A 17,483-nucleotide genomic window follows, 5' to 3' on the forward strand; every position below is an offset into this window, starting at 1 on the left:
TCCCAATACAGGGTTGCAGGGGAGCTGCAGCTTAGCGCAAGGTGGTATACACGCTGGAGGGGACACCAGTCTATCACAGGACACACACAGATAGACACACACAACCTCACACCAAGGCCAATTGCCCAGAAGCCAATTAAACTACCAGCGTGTCTTTGGACTGTGGGGGGAAACCCACGCAAACATGGGGAGAGCATACAAACTCCATGCAGACAGCACCCCAGGTCTGGAATTGAACCCAGGGCCCCAGTGCTACATGGCAGAAGCGCTATCCACTCCACACCCATGCTGGCCCTTTATATAGATTTTAATTTTCTTTTGATTGTGTTCCAGAGTACTTATTCTCAGTAGTCATAAAGGTAAGACAATGCAAACTGAAAAATTATTTTATTTTCTTAAATGTAGCACAAAAGGGACAACAGTGAACACTGATCCACCCCTCTTCATATTATACTCACTGGATATATATGGCATACAGTATATATGGGGAAACAGCCAAGTCCTGTCAGCTGCAAGTGGGCAGGGATGTTTTTGGTAACATTTGGTAGAAAACAGACCTTTTGCTCTTTGAGTAAGCAAAACATGCAGCTATCTGGAACCCGATTCTGTGATTTTTTTAAGGAGCATATTTGTGATTTTTAAAGTGGGCCTTAGTTTCTGATCATTAATATTCATGTTTTGTTTAGGTAAGATGACGGTGCTGTGTTGAGAGAGGTTAATGTTACAAATTACTGCCAGAATTACTTCAGTATACAAACTGCCAAGAACTGAAAAACGCAAGAGAGGTTACAGACACAAGTGGGCTGCTCAAGTGACCGTATTCATTAGGTTGCTAGTAGCTAGTAGTTGACTGACGAATCATGTGAAACTGTCTCTTGTACTGTAGGAATCCCAGGAACAGGTTTATCTCAAGAACAAATCTGACAGCTTGTCCCAGAGACAGTTCGCCCTGTCAATGCATGACATCATCCTGGCGCCCAAAAGCTGACACCAAACAAATAGCAGGTTTAAGTGAAATTGAGTCAGAAGTCCCTACCTTCTGGCCTCCTTCTGGGTCCAGCGAATGCACACACGCTACATACTCCTGCATGGCCTGTTCTTTGCTCATGTCCCCAAGCTGCTTCCAGGCCTGCCTGCAGCATCACAGCACAATGTGTAACCCATCAGCAGCCTTGCAGAGCCCAGCTGGTAGAAACTCTTAACCGCTTTTCAGTAGGGCAAATGTTTTGTTTTCTATTTTTAATACAGTTCGGCAAGGAGACTGTGAATGCTAGAACTCAGCTTCTCGGGTATGTAATTTAGTCATAGTCTATCCCATAAGTTGACTGACAGATCTTACTTGCCTAGGATGTTATTTAGCCTTTAACAACTGAAATCCTACTTACACTCCCTGGTCTGTTGGGTTTCTTACAATATCTGTGAAAGTTCACACATTTACCTTTCTTTTTTTCTGGACAACACTGAAACCTATATTTAGTGTGGGTTTGTGGAGTCGCACAGATTTGTCTCTTGCCTTGTGTAACTTAAAATGAGTTTGTGCACAATACTTTAGCTATCGCTTACTGAAAGGAATACATATTCAACAACTGAAAAGGTATCAATGAGAAGAAGCAAACTTTAAGAATATGATTAGCTAGTCATCATGTGAACACAGGATAACAATGGCTGTTTCAAACAGCAAATCCACTGGAATTTAACTGTATTCCTATTTTAAATTCACAGTGGCAATATGCTCACTGTGTGGAAAATGATTCAATTTATTTTTTAAATGTGCTAGATATGATATATATATATTGATATATATTTTATTACCCTGTTCATTTATGCCAACTGCTTATTTCTAAATTTTGCATATAAATAATGTATATAACTCAGTTTACGTGGCCAGTAGGTTTGTCAGTAATACAAAATGTTTGGAGAGTAGCAGAAAAGTCGTTTTGTACACTTCTATTCAACGTTTGTCAGTTAAGATGATCCCTTGGGGAACTAGAAAATATTGCTAGTGGTTTCTTCATCCAAACGTACTCAGTACTTTATAAACACGAAGGTCACCAACTACATGACAGCAGCTGATTATGCACATGCTGAGTGCACATTTTTAAGGTTTCAAACTAATTGACCTTGAGCCCGAAAACACATCAAACACGTCTTTGCTTCAGTTTATTAAAGAGTTGCCAAAGTTTTGGGGTCGCTTTACCTGTTTATACCTGGCGTACAGGTAAAGCAGCTGTTCTCTGCTCGCTGTCTGCACCAGTCCACGGAGCCGCTCAGCTGCCGCTTCAAACTCGGCTTCGAGCTCCGTCTCTTCCAGGCGATACCCCAGGTCACCAGCACCGCAACCTTCCTCCCCGAGACCCAAGTCTGAATCCGAATCTGACCCACCGAGCGGCTCTCCTGTGTCTGGCCGAGCCGGGTCGGTACCTGAACCCGTAGCAGAGTCGGGGGAAGACAATGGAGAGCGAGACGCCATATTGGAGTATGTCTATAAATATAAATGTTATGATCGTAGTTTGTATTTCTCGAATAATCTAAATCGATCTCCAGGAAGACAAATTATATTAAAATTACTCTCTCCTGCAGACAGTATCAAGATGATGGCTAACCGTTTCAGGACTTGTTGCTCACCGCGGTCCGTTAACCGTTCGCTCCCCTAAGCGGTCCGAAGGGAAACCAAAAACACAGAGTAGATAAGTTCCTAGTCCATACAGTATATATACACAGTACAGATGGAAAAAAGAAACGCAACATTTTCTGGAATGAGAATACTATAGTTATAGCTTATGTACTTTCACAAAAAGTTGGCAATTTGTTTTAAGCCCTCTGACCAGGAATACAGCTTGTGCAGTGAGGCATTGCAACTTGCCAATCACACGAAAGTTCATTAGGTGCACTTGTTGGTGCACAGTAGAACGTTGATAGTTCATCTGGCTTGCCTGGTTTTTCAGTAGCCAATTCATTCATGTATCTAATCTAACCCTTTCTTCAGGGACGTCAGGATATCAGCGTCCACATCATAGTTGGGATGTTTGTTCCAGGCCCCAAACCCTTTGAATAAAAATATGCATTTCCCTGTTTGGTAGATTATTTAAACCTCTTATATTTTTTAAATCCAAATAGTTTCCCCTAGTTCGTGCTGCACTACTAAATCTTATGAAGTGCACTACTGTAGGTCAGTAGCTTTGAGGATTTTGAATGCTTACAGTAAATCAGGTCTTGCTATAACTATGAATAGAATTATGAAGGCTAAGACTGTTTTATTTTTTTAATGGTATAGTACACCAATAAGATATTTACAGACAACTAACAAACCATTTTGTGATTTAGTTGAAAAGTGTCTGGTCATGCATGTGGTAGTGTGCTCACCTATTTGAATAACACAACATTATACAAAAACATGAATGCGATTATTTTTATTTCAGAAACAGTAGATCAGCTAGGCAAATGAGGTTCCCATCATTAGAACTCCTTTTTTGAGTTTTCATTGCAAGGAGTTTCCCCTCCATGTGAAACATGTTTGATGGTGGCAGATGGATTATTACAGGAAGGCTCTGGATAAAGCAGTCGACATCTTCGACAGCAACGATGTTTTTTTTGGCATCTTCCTGGAGTTTGGAATTACAGGGATCCTTGGAAACACAGAGTGGTTTGACATGTCACTGTTCGAGTTTCTTTATTCCATGGCAGCAGGTAAGATAGACTTTGGATACAGTTCTACCCAGAGGCATCTTAATGTCAGGTTTATTCAATAAGAAGCTATTTGATTAAAGGTGTGTGGTAATTTGGCTATTAGACAACTGTTTTTCAGTCATTTCAATCACATTCATAACTATTATTCCTGTCATCTTCTATTGGACTATTCACCCCTGATCAGTACTATTACCTGTCCCTTAACCAGTTCAATACATGAATTTCCCTAAATGCCTATTGCCTTTAATTTAAGAAGAACATTATCAAAAGCATCTTTAAAATCTAATCATATCATTTTGTACGTTCTGTGATACTGCTGTGTGTTTACTGCTGTCACTTGTTTGAAGAATTTTAACAAGATGGTCAAGGAAGAATGACCTTTTCTAAAACCATATTGACTACTGCTAGGGTCTTATTTTCATATGAGCGATCCTGTTGTTTAGTTCTAAAGTGGTTTTCATAACTTTACTTGTAAAAGAAGGAAGACGTATTAGCTTATATCTTATATCTATCATATAAGTCACATTTAGTCATATTTACTATACCGAGAGATACTGTAGAAGGGAATGAGGGAGGGCACTGAAAATGGAGAAAATAGAGTACTGTTGAAGAGGACTGCCAAAGATTGATGCACTGGACAATGGACTATTTAGAAAAACAGAGATCAGGTAAGAGTAGAGGTGCACAGGTAACCACTTGATCAGAGTGGAGTTTAGAGTTCTGCCTCACCATTCCTATGGAGGTAGCAGAGTCAAAACTTGCCGTTTGCAGAACACTAAGGCCAATTTGTATACAAATCAGTTTGTTTTTTAAAGGATTCTAAATTTAGGATGAATTCCCCCATTCTACATAAATTCCATCCAATGTCTAATTCTGAACCACACTTGTCACTAATGTGCTACACAAAATAAAATCACAGTCACAAACTAAATACTCACCATGTGGAGTGTTCTGAGGCTTGTTCCTACTGAATCTGTCCAAACTAAAAACTTCTTTTTTGAAGAACTATGAGCACACAAAGAAAACAATTTAGGAATATTTCTTCCACAGCTATTATACTTGAACTGTTACGTACTGTATTGATCTTGATAAATTTGTAGTCATTATTCATACAGAACATTCAGCATTGGCCACCATAGCAGTTGCTATTCTTGTTGATTGCAATTAATAGGAATGTCTTCTAGAATGTTATTTGATATACAAATGAGCATTCTATTCAAATAATTTCTGTAGTGCTAATATTAAAAATACAATAATGTCCAAATTAATAATTAAAGTTTGGGTAACTAATCCATACCTTGTGTTTTTGAGGCTTGTTGTACTCATCAGGCACTTTAAATGGTCCAAAGCTTTCACAGCTCCCACGTCCACTGGATGTTCCCTGGGCTCTTAACGTTTCCAAAGATGGATTTGTTTCATTCTGAATTCTGACGTCTTTTGACCTACAGTATTACCCATGATCTTATGCTTTATCATGGAGCCAAACTTTTTCAAAGGATGTTTCTTGACTTTCTGGCTCACATTCACATCTTCATCCGGCATATTAACTGCAAAGGGGATGTTGCTGTGTGAGAGAAGCCCTTCGCTCTTAGAGTTCTGGTCAGTTGCATTGGGGTCATGTAATGTTTTGCTATGTCAATGCGCAGACCACTCTTGCTTTGGGCTGGACTGAGATTTTTGTCCTTATTAAGGCTGGGATTGTACACATACCAAGATGAGTGTCCGGGCAACTCCTGTCACAAAAAAACAAAAAGTTACAGTTCAGTGATTGTTCAGTGTAAATCAAAACAAGTAACACTTCTCTTACTGAAAAGAAGATAAGGATTATGGGGTGTGTATATGTTTTTAACACTGACGTTAACACTAGAATAAAGGCAGACAATTAAATATAAAATAATAAACCAATGTGAATGTTTACAATTGCATGTATAGAAAATAATGCATCTCAGTTTTTTTTATGATGCAGACATCAGTTTGGAAATGTAGACAATACTGTGAGCAAGTCTCTCCATAGTAGCATTAACTCACCTGATTGCTCTTGTACTAATTGAATAAGAAAGTGATAAAGCTGACATCCACAGACATGTGAGTTTAGAACGTATGCTATGAACTGACAATAGGGATATTTCTGAGATGTTACACAGTATTAGGGAAAACAAATCTGGATTTGTAGTTTTATTGTAAAGGAAAATGCACAACATAACTATCATCATATTTACAAAATAAGAGTTCCATTTTCCAGTACTTTCTACACAAATGTCTGTTAATTAGGTACAGAACAGGTCTATCCTACTTTGATAAGAGAAATTTTTACAGGTTTGGAACTGTTGGTCATACCTCATCAACCACATCATGCTAAGAGGACAGAAGTCCTGTTTTCATACAGTCTGGCCTCGAGGAGCTCTTCTTCCCTGAAGCCTTACACTGCTGTACTCCTTCTAGATCCTGGACTCTTTGAACCAGATAATCTCCAGGCTTCTCTCGTGTCTCAGAAGCTAACAAGGTGTCACACCAACAGCTTCTCCTAGGGAACGTGATGAGCAGGACTTATCCATAGTGTCTTCTGGCTGGAAACTGTTTTCAAAACCACTTGGGACTGTTGGAGAAAAGCCTTTTGGAGACTTTGTCATAGAAGACTGTCGTTTTTTACTTCTGACTGTTCGACAAATAACAGGTGAAGGTTCTAACTGGTCCATTTTGGTGCACATGAGCTGCTCAGTGCTCTGGGTTTCCATATCAATGGCAGCTTGAGGAGTACTGGCTGGAACAGTTTAGCTGAATTTCCTTTAGCAGATTATGTGTGATTCCATGTACTATTTCAGAAGAAACAAGATAAACTTCAGAAGACTGAGCACTGGGTATTGCCTCTTTGTTGTGCTCACTAGTTATGTTAATATCACCCCTCACCTCATCAACGATCTCACTTGCTTCTCTGCTAATACTGGTCTCTGGTGAAAGGGATGAACATCGGGAAGCTGAATGTGTCAGCTTGGAAATGTTGGTCACCATAGAACTGATTATGGTTTTGACCACTGTCTCATTTCTGGTGGCTACAGCTTTCTGTAGAACCTGTTGGGATCCAGTTTGGCACAGCAATTCATTGTGAACAGAGCTGGCAACCTGCTGAATCTTGTGTGGTTCATGAAACACATCATTATCCTGTTTCACAACTGTTATCTCCTGGTTTTTGGACAAGTCCTGCAACACACTGTCAAAGAGGTCCACAGCTATCTGACTCAGCAAAGACACAGACATCTTCCCTGGGATTTCTGTAGAAGTTTCCTCTTTTATCAAAGTAGGGTATATCTGCAATAGCAGCTGTGTTATGTTTTCCACAGTATCAGTACACAATAAAGTCATATTAAGTGATTCTGTTGATTTAGCCATAGAAATTTCCTGGAGCCCAACTGAGGAAACCGGTTCAATATTCAACGGTTCTACAGGGACACTGAGTGGTTTGATTTCAGAACTGTTTTCAAGATGGGAGTCTCTTTTCAGTTCCTCAGAAGAACTCTTCTCAATTTCTGATGTAACGATATGATTATATTCGTGTACTGCGACATTTCTTTGAAAAAATAGAATAGCAATATTATGGACAATTAATTGACTTTTATATTTCTAAATATCACAACATGATCGAATTTGTCATTTTAATAAACAATGAATAGTCACCTATGCGTTACAATATAAACATTTATACTGATTTAAATCGCAAACGAGGGTTTAAATTTGTGTTTTTTGATTCACAATCAGACAAATGCAACATAAATTGATATCTTTGTCTTCTAAGTATCTTAATAAACTTTCAGCATAGCTTTCTCTCCGTTTAGATTTATTTTTCTTGGGATCAAACATGGAAAGATTAGATTGTAATCATTTTTATTTTTTAAATACATTTTAGAAAAGTGTAATCTATACTAAAAAGCTGTACACCTCCTGCTATAAAGATACATATTGTAATACTTTCGGGCTCAGATAGGACGGACACAAGAACTCAGACTTGCGGAGTTAAATCTCAACAAAACAACAACAAATCTCAATATCTAGTACGAATTATTTGTAATACAAACCAAAAACTCTCTCAAATTCCTACAATTAGCATAGCCCGCCCCTTATACAAAACTAAACCCTCCTCCCATCCTAGTTTATCCTCTTTATCATAAACAAAATCCAATTTTCAACATACAGCATTACACAAAATCAATACATCAACACTCTATACTCAATAACGATAATTCACAAACAGCCAGAACATGTAACTCCACATTCCCAAACAGACCTAATTTCCATAGCCCCGCCCCTTATGTAAAACCAACATCCCTCCCCTGTTGTCTCTCTCCGCTGGCCTTTGTAATCGTTTTTATTTTTAAATTAGTTTAGCAAAGTCATGTATTTTAAAAATCTTAAGATTTCTATATTTATGTCTTTATTTAGTGGTTTCATTAGTGACAAAGGCTAAACTTTCTTGGAAAAATGTCTTTTATGTAAACCATATTTGCTATTAATTCATTTAGGGCTAGAATATGTTCATTGTCTTCCAATGAAAGAAGGGTTCCTTTCGCCGTAAATGTCGGGTTGACATTACAAGCTTGCCATGCCCGGACTGTTACACCAACGTATTAGCATGTTAAAGCGATTTCATTGAGGAGCCTAGCTTTCTTAACTAGTAAGTACTGTACTTTTGGAGGGGGGGAGGTGTCTTTCGCTGGAAATCTTGTCCCCTTCTACTTTGAAAATACCTGTGAAACCAGTTTAATTCATCACAGCCAGCACTCCCGCAGAGAGGGGGGTTGTACTCGTTAATGTCTAAACCGGAACACATCATTATATCTCATTTTGTATTTCTATAAAAAAATCGTTTGCCCAGCCTGACACTATTGTTGTTATTGTTTTTATCCTGTAAAGCGCTTTGAGGAGCCACCTATAAAGGCGCCATATACAATAAAGTTCATTATTATTACTATTGTTAATTTGCTGGACAGAGAGGTGAACATTATTACGCAGAAGACAAAGATAGCGATTTACGTTGCATTGTGCATTGTGCTGCTGTAATACAGTTTAAAATAATTAAAAGTCTAAACAGGATCAGCTTTATTTATGGGTTGCAATTTAAAAAAAGTCAAAAACCGCACTCAAAATGCAATTTAGAGCTTTCTGGCAAGAGGAGACACCCAAAGTAATAATGTCACATGCCACTGTTTGTGCATGAACAAGGTTATACTGCTAGTTTCTTAGATACGCGATTAAAACGTTTTGAATAAAATGCTTTTATTCACTCATAATCTGACAATTTCAGGAAGACTAAGGAAGGACTAAGGGAATTGTCATCTGTTGTTGAAGCTCTGTGAGCTAGGTGACTTTGAGACCACTTGTTATCCCAGGTTGTTTGAATCGCCACAATTCAAATAGAGAAAAAAGAACTGACTGACAAGATTTAAGATGTGGCTGTCAATGTTGGATTAAAAAAAACATGTTGCCTGACGTTAGTTGCATTGCTTGAAAAATAATTTTATTTCGAAAGACTGGATAAGTAATTCAAGTGTTTTTTTAACTTCCTGAAAAACAAATAATAATTAAACTACATGTGCAAACGTTTTATGATATTTCGCTGTTGTGAATGTCTGTGGAGTGTATCTTATTTGCCTGTCTGTCCTGGCTGTGCTCTCTGGGTACAATGGGGACAGATGAGTACACTCAGTGTTGGGTATTTACTTTGCTTTGAGATGCCACTTTTAAAGGTGATATATAAAATCAAGGCTTTAACTTGCTTTGACTCCGCAAGTCTGAGTTCTTGTGTCTGTCCTATCCGAACCCGAAAGTATTACAATATGTATCTTTATAGGAGGTGGTGTACAGCTTTTTAGTATAGAATACACTTTTCTAAAATGTATTTAAAAAATAAAAATGGTTACAATATAATCTTTCCACATTTGATCCCAAGAAAAAATAAATCTAAACGGGGAGAAAGCTATGCTGAAAGTTTAAGATACTTAGAAGATAAAGATATCAATTTATGTTGCATTTGTCTGATTATGAATCAAAAAACATGTATTTAAACCCGCGTTTGCGATTTAAATCAAAATGTGATTTAAATCAATATAAATGTTTATATTGTAACGCATAGGTGACTATTCATTGTTATTAAAATTACTTAAATTCGATCAGAGTGGGAGTCAGGAACCTAACCCACAGCGCCACCGGCAAGGTCATATGCAGAGTGCTGAAAAAGCACTACAGAAACATTATCAACAGACAATGTACAGCGTGTACTATTCTTGTGTTGCGGTATATGAATATAATGATATCGTTATTAATTTCTTTACATACACAATTCCATATTATATTCCCTTTTAATCAAATTCTAAAAGTATGCTTGTTGACTCCAGTATCACATTAGTTAAAGACTTCGAAGCTTAAAATGTTTAGGGAGAAATAAAATACTGGTGTGTATTATTTAGTACCGAGACCAGCCATATACTGTATGTTTATGTTCCAAAATTAATACCATTTATGGCCTTCACACACGTTACAGTATGCTCCTATTCTTTTTATGCTCAACTACTAAGATTTCCCTTCAGTGGTAAAATTCCATATAAATATTCAATACTTAAACTGGCACAGTAAAGACATTTAAATCTTTCTACGACTGATCAACGCACCACGAGTGCCCGTTGGTCAACCCATCACGTACCGCGGTATTTTGCATCATCTCGCGTCACGATGCGCGATGACGTAGCCAATTACCCCCGGTACGTGCCTGTGCCGCGCACTTTGAATGGCTGCATCTGTAAATCCAGGGTACAACGTCTATGATTTTTTTGTCATAAAGAAATTACTATTGGATTTGAAAGTTTTTTTTTCCTTTCAATAGTTCGTTTTGAAACGATTCACCAGAATGTATTCTTGAGGAGAGTAATGTTTGTGAGATGCTTGCCTTGCCTCGCTTCTTTTAGTCAACTGTTGACTCTTTGTCAACTGCTGCAGTTCAGTTCTACAGAGCTCTGCTGGTTTAAAATGCAGAAAATGAATAATCGCATAAGATTATTCCAGTTTTGCCACAATGCTCATGTCAAACATGGGTGACCCCTAAAAACAAGAGCTATTTTTGCTTTGTAGGCCACTACATCACCTAGAAATGATCAAGGCTGCTTGACCCTTCTTCTCTTGCCACAGGTTCTGTTCATCTCCCAGAAGCACCAGTGCACCCACAGACTGGCAACAGACACTAGTATTGTTTAAGTGCCCTTTTTATTTTCTAGTGATCTCAAAAGTTAACACTGTCCAACACCCAGGACACATTGTACAGTGTCACAGTTCTAGAGCAGTACACAGGATGTGATACTCTTTTATGTGTTTTTGGAATCATACAGGTTTATTCTGTATAAGCTGCCAGACCACGATGAAGGAAGAGGTCTGCGATACCTCTACATGGATGACCATACCAATGGCTGGGTATATGGGAAGAAATTGGTGAATGACTCCAAGAGTGCAATGGGGCAGACTTTGCAGCCTTTTTTGTCCTACATTATAAAAAGGTAAGAAACCTTTATTTATAATCTGTGTCATCTCCCAGAATGTGAGGTAAGGATGTACATTATCTTTTCGATCTGTTTATTTTCACAGGTTTCTCCTATAATTCAGAAGCCTTTTGTGCAATACAAATACAAATATAAACTTTGTATTGGTATTTTTTATATTCCTTCCTAAAAGACTGTGGACATTGGGTATCTTCTATACAACGATCAACCTCCAAAGTCATTTAAACCTGCTCCTTCATCTTTTGGACACAGCAAAGGTGAGTAACATTTTATAATGTACAAGACAGAAGGTCACAGAAAATGGGGGGGAAAAAACATCATAGACAGCACAACAAACAATAGAATTGTATCTGCAAAGGAACAAGTAATAGGTTTATTCCATGCTGAAAAAAAGAAGAAAGAGAACACAACGTTTCGGCCGTGGAGCCTTCTTCAGGTGTGACACGGATGCTAAAACGGGCACAGTAAAGACATTTACTGTAAATCTTTCTACGACCGACCAACGGACCACGAGTGCCCCTTTCGGTCAACCAATCAAGTACTGATGATGTTTTTTTGCGTCATCGATGCGCAACGCCGTAGCCAATTACCTCCGGTACGTGTCTGTGCCGCGCACTTTGAATGGCTGCATCTGTATGGCTACTGAATATATGGCTTTATTCACTCATTCTCTCATTCATAGTCATGGCCTACACTATCTTGGTCTACATACATCAAAAACTTTTTAAAGATACAACAGATAGAAAATCAAGGTACTGTATATTTATATACAGCCACTACATTTTTTAACTTGTACTTCATAGCAACTAAAATGTTTATACACTATTAAATGATTTGATTTGATTTCCTTCTTAACTTGATTTTCACTGTCTTCAGGCTCCGTTGATAAATCACACGCAGCAGACAAAACATCCATGACAGACTTTACAAGCAAGCTGGAAAGCTGATTAATTGCATCATGGTACATCTGTGAACTGGGCACTGATGGTGCAGTACTTTTCTGTGGTCTGTGATCCTTGGCAGTCAGAGACATTTTCTCTGAAATCCTTTGGGAAGACTTAAATTCCGTATTTGTATCACATTCTTGAAAAAGTGAAACATCTTTCTCATTTGTGTGAAAAGTTGGAGAATCTGGAAAACTGAGGCACTGCTTCAACAGCCTTTTCACTGATTTCTCAGTAAATGAATACAACAACTGCATAGAAAGCTCTGAGGACTTTGGATGGGATAAATCCTGAACTACTAGACGGCTCGTTAAAGTTGGATCTGAATTAGATTTGTGAGCTGTGCCCAATTGTACTGTTATTCCTGATTTCAAAATTAAATGGAAAACATTTTTGACATTTTCTTCTGAAAATACACGCAGAGATCCACTCGAGACAAGTTGTTCCACTTTCCTTTCAATAGGACTCATTGTAGAACTCTCTGTGGAGGTCCTGACTTGGTCCTTAGGCTCTTCTGAAACCCTTGTCTGCAGTGGGGGGAGATTGTGCTTTGCTGTGGCTCCTGGTACTTGAGATGCACAGGACGCCTCTTCAGCTGAAAGCTTTTCAATGTTCAAGTTAACATTATTGGAATGGGTATGAAATGCTATATTCTCAGTGACGAGACCAGCAACACGCCAAACACGGGACCGGGGAACTTGATTGCTTTTACATGTCAATTCATTTTCTTGTTCTGCTGTAATGTAGGTTGATCCTGAAGCTTTGATGAAGCATCAGTCAGGACTCTATAGGGAGTTTCCTGACTCATGACTTCTGTGTCATCTGTATAAGAATCAATCACCATCCCAGGCACATTTATGGGTGGGAAACGTTGAACAGAATATTCTCTACGGTTACTTTTAGTGTATTCTTTATGGACAGTGTCTTCTGCACTAGACATCCTGTCTTTCCCATATTGTTCACCAGAGAGGTGCATTGTTTCATAATCTGGCTTTAAGACCACATCTGAAACTTTAAGATTTTCAAATGTAGATAAAACAGAATCCACCAGTTCACTTGCTTAAAGGGTTTCTTCTGAGGGTTTTGCTTTGCTCCTGAGCAACATCCTTTGTCATCCCTATTTATTGTTTGCAATATCTGACTGCCAACATCCTTGGCACAGATGATTAAATTTGCCTGATTTTCCTGAGTAGTCCTGCTTTGCCTTGAGAAATCAACGTTCATTAACACACCTAAAGGTTCTGAATCTTCACTAAGATGCTTACGGGGTGCCAAGTTTGGTACTGACATGCTTTTCTTAGTCAAGTGTGGTTCACTAAAGCTCAGGTGTGAAACCTGGACTGAAGGAGGAAACATCTCAAGTGAATCTGCTGATCTCTGCTCTTTAGCAGATAAAACTTTCCTTGCTTTGAACAAAGACAGGCTCTTCTGATTCCAAAAGTGTTTCAGTTTCTTCTTCACAGTTTTGAAGAGTTCCTCAGTCATTGTCCTAAGGTGCTCAGCTGTTCTAGTATCAGTTTTAATTTCTGATGTTCCTGGTAACAGGGCTGTATCACAACTTTCTCATTTAACTTTGTAGTCTGTTGAGAAAGAAATCTTCTAAATGCATGTAGCGTAATGTAGTCTTTCTTAAACATCAACAACAATATCTGAAGCCAGTTCAGTGTTTTGCACATGAGAAGAAGAGTCTGAGGACATTGCTTCTTGAGCATGTTTTGTTGCATCCGGTGTTTTACATACATCATCAGCTGTACTGTTTGGTTGCTCAGGGAGATGGGCAAGTCCAGAAGATATACATTTTGCAGCTGCTTTTTCAATAATTTCACTTATTATCCTTGTTGCTGTACTATGGAATACAGAGCTGGAGGTCCTCAGCATCTTCTCTGACCCTTCACTTTCTGCATCTGATTTAATGCTCTGTCCAGAAGGTACTCCAAAACTGAAGTAACAACCTCTCTAGCCAGAAGGCTTTCATCTGAAGCCTTCTTTGCCACTGTTGTGCAATAAATCTCCTGGTCTAACTCTTTTTTTCATTGCTTCACAAATGGCTCCAGCAGTTCTACTGTATAGGTGCACAAATCTGTAATATCTGACACAGAATCAGAAAACAATGAATTTGTTGGTGAAGAGCAGACACTTGAGCTCTTTGCATTGCTTTGAGCACGAGAACTGGAACTAGATACATCTTCTTCAGTCTGGGTGAGTAAAGATTTGAGCTTTCCAAATATAGTCCTTCCAATGCCTTTTGCAACTGAACTAAAGTCAAAGGTATGATCAATGGATCCTGTTTCTGTGCTGCTTCTAGAAGTTTGAAGAGCAGCAGCAACATTTTTTTTATTTTATTTATTTTTAGAGAACAAAACCAAACCATTTTACATATGAACATCCATTATTCAGCCTTACATTGCAGGCACAAATTCCTGTTTGTTCCCCTAATTTTTACAATTATATAACTTTTTAACAAAACTATATACATTCAAAAGAAGGAAGATGTATACATTTATGAATATGAAAAGTAGACTATATAAATGTATCTTATTACATTTCAGTTATTCTGTATCTCAACAAAATCTGACCTTAAAGGTTTAATGTACTGAACCCATCTAAACCAATATTTGACCATTTTTTTCATTTGTAATTTTAGTGAAAATGTTATTTTTTCCATTAGATATATTTCTTTTATTAATTCAATCCAATCATTCATGTTGGTAGATCTGTGAGAAGCCACTTTCTTGTTATAGCTTTCTTCCCTGCTGATATAAGGACTCCAAACAAATATTCATCCGTTCCCCTCCAATCAAAATCCAGTTTACCAAAATATAAAGCCTCAAATGTAAAGGGTACATTCCTTTCAAATATAGTTTCCAGGGCCTCATGTAATTCATTCCAGAAAAGCCTTATTTTAGGGCAGTTCCAGAATATATGCCAATGATTACCTTGGTTTCCGCACTGTCTCCAACACTTAGAGTTTTCCTCAGTATGGTGCGCCTTCTGACCCGGAGTAATGAAAAATCGAACAATGTTTTTCCAGCAAAACTCTCTCCATAAATGCCACTCTTCATTCGAAATTCTAACTTCACTTTCTTTCACCCATTTATCTTATATATTCTCTGTAGAATATGATTTCTTTTCCATAAAACTTTTATATAATCTATATTTAATACCTTTGCCTAATTCTGATTTGTAGGCTTCTATAACTATTTTCACTACTCCATCATTAACAATATCTAAATCTCCCCTTATAATCTCCTTATTAAAATAATGGCTACAAACTGAAAACTTTGTAGCTGATTCTTATCCATTATATTACAAAATGCAGTTATTCCTTTTGTAATCCAAAATTTAAATCTATTATCCAATTTATTTGGTTTAAACTCTGTATCATAGGCGCACCATCTGAGTATCTTTATTGCCTCACCTAAATTATACTCTTTTGTGATCATATTCAATGTCCTTAATTGAAACTTTATCCATGGATTGAATATTTTTTCAGTAATTTTGTCTAAATTTCTATTACCTAATAGTGCCTGAATTGGGGGGCTATTTACAAGGGACAATTCAATATCTTTCCATCTGGCTTGATATTCTGGATTACAGGAATTAATGAGAGGTTTAACCTGAGATGCATAATAATAATCTTTTAAATATGGTAAAGCCATACTCCCTTTATCTTTTGAAAGTTGCAATATTTTGAAACTAATTCTAGATTTTCTCCCCTCCCAAATAAACCTAGAAATCATCTTATCCCATTCTGAAAATTGTTTTGTAGAGAGTTTTACAGGGAGAGCTTGAAATAGAAAGAGTAACCGAGGCAGTAGACTCATTTTTACAGATTCAACTATAATACCGAAATATCTTTTGGTAAATAGACTCCTAAATATCTCATTGAACTTTGGGTCCCACTTAAGGTGGTATTTCCCTTTTAATAAATCAGGAGGGTTGTAATTAAAAGTTAGAATTTGTGTTTTTTGAACATTTAACTTATAGCCTGCCAGCAAGCCAAAGCTATCTAAGAGTTTCATTACTTCTAGAAATGAACTAGTGGGATCCTCCAGATATAATAAAACGTCATCTGCGTACAGTGCTATATTTTTGCTCATTACCTTGTGTAGTTATACCTTTTATTTTGTTATTTTGTCATATCCACTGGGCTTGTGGCTCTATATATAGAGCAAAAAGCAATGGAGATAAAGGGCAGCCTTGTCTAGTCCCTCTTTCTAAAGTTATTCTATCGGATAAATAACCATTTATTTTAATTCGTGCTGTTGGTCTATCATATAAAGTTTGAATACCTTTAATAATATTTTCACAAAACCCAAACCTACCTAAAACCCTATAAAGGTATTTCTAACTAACAGAGTCAAAAGCTTTCTCAGCATCTAGGCTCATCAAAGAAGCTTCTAAATTATGTTGCTGAATATGGTTCATGATATGCAATGTGTGTCGAATGTTATCATGGGTTTGTCTATTTTGAATAAACCCTGTTTGATCATAGTGTATCAAATGAGGGAGAATCTTTTCAATTCTTTTAGCCAGTATTGCTGTATACATTTTATAATCCACATTAAGGACTGAGATTGGTCTGAACGATCCACAATCCAATCTATCTTTCCCCTCCTTAGGGATAACTGAGATGATAGCCTCTCTCCATGATGGGGGCATTTTCCCATCAATTAATACCGAATTACAAGCAGAAAGAAGATTTGATATCAATTCAGCTCGGAAGGTTTTATACCATTCTGAATTAAAACCATGAGTTCCAGGTGATTTATTAGCTCTGAGGCTCGTAATCACTGAATTCAGTTCTTCTCGTGTTATAGTCGTTTTTAATATATTATTTGGATCTTCCGTAAGAGTTGGTAAACTGAGAGATTCCAGAAAAGTATCCATCTTTTCTTCACTTTCTGAATGGGGTTGTGTATATAATTTTCTGTAAAAATGTGTTAAAGTGTTTTGAATTTCTTCCCATTTATATAATACACCATTACAGTTCTGGTCCCTTATTTTATATATTGTATTATCGGTCTGTTGTTTTTTTAATTTTCTTGCCAACAGCTTTAGTGATTTTGACCCTGATTCATAATATTTTTGTCAAGTAAATATATATTTTTTTCAATTTCCTGTGTATGTAAGACATCTATTTTGTTTCTAAGCTTCTTTATTTCTTTCATGATTTGTGAATCCTGTTTTTCTTGATGTTTTTTCTCCAACTCTTTTAACTTTATAGTCAGATGATATAATTGTAGTTGCTTTACCTTCTTCTTATGACTACTCAGAGCAATAATTTCCCCCCTTATAACTGCCTTTAATGTAT

The 17,483-nt window shown here is 37.3% G+C and overlaps 1 pseudogene; it reads left to right on the forward strand.

Moving 5' to 3' along the window:
- The first annotated feature begins 10,407 nt into the window (after window positions 1-10,407).
- LOC138241293 (deoxyribonuclease-2-alpha-like) overlaps window positions 10,408-17,483 on the forward strand; it is a 110,084-nt pseudogene continuing 103,008 nt past the window's right edge.

The sequence above is a fragment of the Lepisosteus oculatus genome, chromosome 9 (genome assembly GCF_040954835.1).
Source record: "Lepisosteus oculatus isolate fLepOcu1 chromosome 9, fLepOcu1.hap2, whole genome shotgun sequence".
In the NCBI taxonomy this organism is placed as follows: domain Eukaryota; kingdom Metazoa; phylum Chordata; class Actinopteri; order Semionotiformes; family Lepisosteidae; genus Lepisosteus; species Lepisosteus oculatus.